The 5,337-nt window shown below is 38.8% G+C and overlaps 1 non-coding gene across 1 annotated transcript; it reads left to right on the top strand.

Annotated features, from left to right (window-relative positions):
• The first annotated feature begins 3,012 nt into the window (after window positions 1–3,012).
• LOC128133117 (small nucleolar RNA R71) lies at window positions 3,013–3,119 on the top strand. The gene has a single exon (XR_008231305.1). It is a non-coding gene; the product is annotated as a small nucleolar RNA R71 (small nucleolar RNA).
• Window positions 3,120–5,337: the final 2,218 nt, after the last annotated feature.

Here is a 5,337-nt window from a genome sequence, read left to right as displayed (position 1 = left end):
TAAGGGTATGTTCCATGAGTTTACGGCCAAAGGACCCCTCCCAAAGGAGTTTACGGCCGTAAACTCTAATCCTTAGAGTTTTGGGAAGTTTAAAGCCCCTATTGCCTTTCTAGGATTTTTCTATGATGTTTGATGCTATTTTGGGTGATTAAAACCAACATTTGAGGGGGTTTTGGGGAGTTTACGGCCTAGATAAATGCTTGGGCCGTAAACTCCAAGTAATCCCTCATTTCCTTGAGTTTAAGCCCTTAAATCCCCTCCTAGTATTTTATGGTAAGTGTATAAGGCCATTTGGGGGACAAAACAATTAATTTGGGCATGTTTAAGGGTGTTCACGGCCTTGACCCTTGTCTGGGCCGTAAACTCCTTTTAATAAATCATTTTGAAGTGTTTCAAGGGTGTAAACTCAAGAGGATAAATCCCTAAATTATGTAATAAGCCCTAGGATGAGTTTGGGAGTGTTTTTGGGACATTTTGACATGATTTTGAGGAGTTTACGGCCTAGGCTTGTGCTTGGGCCGTAAACTCTTGTTTGAGTCCTAAATCCATGCATTTTAGTGTTTAAACACCCCTAGGCTATATCCCCTAATTATTTCCAAGCTTATGGACAAGTTTAAAGGCATGTTTGGCACCATTTTAGGGGTTTACGACCCTAGAATGTTCCTGGGCCGTAAACTCCTTATACCATGCTTTCTTGGATGATTTTTGGGCTATAAACATGGATCACTATGTTTTGAATAAGCTAGGGTAAGCGGACTTACAATTTGGAAGCGTTTGGTTACGAATTCGGGGCGAAAACGGGTCTAGAGAGAGAGTTTAGAGAGAGAGTGTAAAAATTCTCCAATGGAATCCACTCACCCTTATATAGGTTTCACAGTCGGGGCTCAGTGGAATTTTACCCGATACTGCCGTTAAACGGGGCTTTTGGCCACACCCGATTTAGCGGTCGTAATAATGAAACTTGACATTTTCCAAATAAATGGAAATGTGTGTCCTGTGTTTTTATTTCCTTTTATCACGACTTAACGGCATGTTAAAGGTAATCAAATGGAATGTTTATTAAATTGATGCCCTCTAATTAACGAAACTTTTATACAGTGAAATATTTCGTTAACGGTAACGGGGAAATGTAATGGGACAACTTGGGTTGTCACATACCAGTTGTAAAAGTAATTCTTATTATTATTTTTTTCTGTGAATAATACCATTTATTTGTTATTAAATTCGACGGGACTCGTCGAGTCCAGTAAAGTGACTCGGCGAGTCTGATCGTATTCCATCATTTCTTGGATGTTTTCTGAGTCGGCTCCTTCCAGTAGCTTTTCTAACTCCTCCAAGTCCTTGTTAACATCTCCATCCTCTCCATAATGTAGCAGAAACTTGCTTGGATCTTCTTTTTGCAAAAGTGCAAGTTCTTTTTGTAATATCTCATCATCCAAATGGATAAATGAGATCTTTTCTTTTCTTTCCTCTTCTTGCTTGGCTTTTGGTATAGCTTTAAATATTACGGACTCGTCACCCACCCTCAACGTTAATGTAGACTCACATACATCAATTAAAGCACAAGCGGTGTTTAAAAATGACCTCCCCAAAATAATTGGAATTTCGGGGTCTTCTTCCATATCAACAACCACGAAGTCTACCGGAAATATAAACTTGTCGACTTTAATAAGGAGATCCTCACAAACGCCTTGTGGATGAATTATTGTTTTGTCTGCCAAATGGATCTTCATATTTACCGGTCTTGGCACCGGTAAATTCAACCTCTTAAAGAAAGAGAAAGGCATCAGATTGATGCTTGCACCCGAGTCGGTCAATGCTTGGGTGACAACTTCATTACCAAACTGGCACGGAATTATAATATTCCCCGGATTGCCCTTCTTTTCGGGTAGCTCACTCAATAGTATCTCCGCAACTTCAGCCAAATCTTTCCTAACAACAAAAAGACCTTTTAGCAAATTGTAGTATTTGGGTGTCTGGAGCATCGTTTCCACAAATGGCACATTAACTTGTAGGGCTTTAACATGCTTCATGAAGGTTCTATATGCTTCAACTTTTTCTACAGGCATGGCTTTAATTGGGTATGGCAAAGGAGGATTATATGGCTTTAAAGGACTGACAGTTTTGTCATTTACGCATAGACTCGTCGAGTCCAATGGAGTGACTCGGCGAGTTGGATAGGGTTTTGCTGGAGCCGCTTCTTCTACCTTTTCTGCCTTCCTCTTGGAGATTCTCAGTGCATCTGTGCATATTTCTTCCTTGCTGGAGGTTATTGCACTAACATTCTCCATTCTTGGATTGGGTTCGGTGTTACTTGGAAGTTGACCCGGTCTTCTATCATTCACTTGATGCACAAGCTGTCCCAGCTGCTTCTCAATGTTGAGAATGGATGCCTGCTGATTCCTTAGCATATTTCTGGTCTCGTGTATTGCAGCATCGTGATCACTGTGTCGCTTTTCGGATGCGGCTATGAATCTAGTGAATAATTCTTCTAAATCGGTTTTCTTTTCTACCGGTTCTTCCTTTTGATATAGTCCCCTCTCCTTCTGCTTGTATTTTTCCTCCTTAGCCTTCTTATACTCTTCGTATGGGAGCCATTCCTTCTTAGGTTTTCGCCAATTTTCGTCGTATCGATCGCCACTTGAATAGAAGACTTGAGCTTTCTTATTTCCATTCTCATCCAAATCACAATCCTTTGTGAGATGGGGCCCTCTACAATTTTCACATCCCACCCTAATAGCATGGATTGTTTGATCCATTTCTGTCATTCTTCTATCAAGACTATCAAGCTTAGCTATCACCGCCGCCATGCTATCATTTGTCGAGTTCACTACTCCCTGACTTACTTCGTTTCTTGGATTGTGGTATCCTCTAGAGTGCTTAGAGAATTCTTCGATTAACTCCTTAATTACCGGGGGCGCCTTCTTCGTGAGCGGGCCTTGGGAATCGAGCAATTGCCTTGTAGTGACATTGACTCCATCATAGAAAATGGAGACCTCTTGTTGGCTATTAAGGTCATGGTGTGGGCAATTTCTAAGCAAGCTCTTGTACCTTTCCCAAGCTTCATAAAGAGATTCTCCGGGTTGTTGCTCGAAGTTGGCAATGGCTTTCTTTAGCTTGGCTATTTTGGAGGGCGAGCAAAAATGGTCTATGAATTCTTCTTTCATCTTGGCCCATGTGGTGACCGATCCGGGAGGAAGTGACTTTAGCCAATCTTTTGCAGCCCCTTTAAACGTGACTAGAAGCATGCGAAGAAGCTGGGTCTCGCGAGGAACATTCGGTACATTGAAGTAGTCGGCCACATCATTCACTTCATCCAAGTGCTTGTAGGCGTCTTCGTGATCCTTCCCGTAAAAAGGAATCTCCTTGAGTTGAGCGAGAATATGGCCCGGTGTCATCCCGCATCCTCTTCTTCCATTCCCCCATGGTAACTTCATCGATATTAGCCATAGTGATAGCTAAATCGTCTTCCAATCCAGAGTCGTGCTCGTATGTGGGTTCTTCTTCTTCCTCGGTCTCGTACTCGATATCTTCTTGAATTGGGTCTTCAATTGTCAACGAGGCACTGGATGCTCCTGTTTTGCTGCTCCTCTTCTTGCTGAAAACGGACTTTAAGTTTTTGAGTGGTGAGTTCTTTGAAGAAGTGGATTCTCCAACGGTTTTGCATTTGCTCCTTCTTAGTGCGGATTCCGGGTCTTCAAAAGGAGGGACTAGAGGTGTAGCAGATCCTCGGGTCATGAAACAACTGTAAACAAAACAAAAAAAACGCGTAAAAAAAAACAAAAGCGAAATAAAAAAATTAAAGTTGAAACAGCGATGTACTCGCCGAGTCTGCACGAATGCACTCGGCGAGTTCAAGGCAAAAACTAAAAAATTTTCTAGTTATTCTAAAAACGGAATTTTATTGAAACTAATTCTACTTACCGAATTACATTTTAAATAACTTTGTGCAAGATAAATCCCACACAAAGGATCGATTAAACTAGAATTTAATGCTAATTTTAGAACCGTTCCCCGGCAACGGCGCCAAAAACTTGATGTGAGCAAATTCACTTAGTTTTAAATCTACTTTTAATTATCAAATAACACACAAAAGGCAGTGAACCTATCAATTGTGATATAGTTGAATAAGTAGTGTATCGAACACAGTGAACGGCAAATTAAAACTAAAAACTAATTTTATCTAAATTAATTAATAAGTAGGGGTTTTCTCTAGTTTTACAAGACTAGAAACTTGCTAATTATTATTTACTTAAAAATAGAAAGCAAAGGACTAACTAAATTCAATAGCGGGAAGAAACTTCTATTTAGTTCAACTCAATTGATCCTATTGTTGATTACAAGGTAATGGTGCAATGGATTAATTCTTTTGTCGGATACCGATTCAAGTGATTAGTTTCGCATTCACTACACTAATCCTTAGCAAACAAACTAACTTAAACAGTGGCCAGTTGTCTAATTTAATTAAATTTACTAGATTAATTATTCGGGTTAAGTTAGACTTGTAATAGTTAACTAATTTATTCTTTTAATTAACTTCTTGTTTGATGGTCATCTCACAAGCTTGCACATGAATTTACTCAATTTTCTTATTAACTCTAGTTTCATATTCATTAATACTAGACATATGACAATAATGATCACAAAGCATATGAGATTGATAATCAATAGATGTTCATGCTAATCAATTATCTCCCTATTAACAGAAAATTAATTATTATTTACACACAAGGTTCTTTAGCAAGCTAAAATAACAAAATTCACCAACTTAGAATTAATCCTACCAACAATCAAACCATATTATCAATTTTGTATCCCCAAACAGAAGTCTAAAGATTTTAGCTCATAATTGAAGTAAATAACAGCAAACAAACAAAGTCTAATTGTTTAACCATAATGACAAAACAAAAGATTAAGTGGAATGATGAAATTTGCCTCAATTCTCCTTCGGGATTGAATTCTAGCTTATGACTTCGTCTTCTAGGGTTTTTCTGACTTCTTAATCGCAGCAAAATTCTTCTGAATCGTCCCAGAATTCCCCCATATCGTTCTGTGGAGTTATATATATATATATATATATATATATATATATATATATATATATATATATATATATATATATATATATATATATATATATATGAATCGACTCGTCGAGTCAGGTGGCGACTCATCGAGTCCATCTCACATTCCCCGTATTGTGATAACTCTCTGGGATCCCGAGTCTTTATCTTCTCGATTCTTCGATCGGACTCGCCGAGTAGTCGCCCCTACTCACCGAGTAGGTGCTTTTTTCAATGTTTTTCTTCTTTGTTCCATTCTCGAACTTCTAACTGT

The sequence above is a fragment of the Lactuca sativa genome, chromosome 3, assembly GCF_002870075.4.
Source record: "Lactuca sativa cultivar Salinas chromosome 3, Lsat_Salinas_v11, whole genome shotgun sequence".
Taxonomy (NCBI): domain Eukaryota; kingdom Viridiplantae; phylum Streptophyta; class Magnoliopsida; order Asterales; family Asteraceae; genus Lactuca; species Lactuca sativa.
The sequence above is the reverse complement of the archived record's forward strand: the minus strand, read 5'-3'. Positions and strand labels throughout refer to the sequence as shown.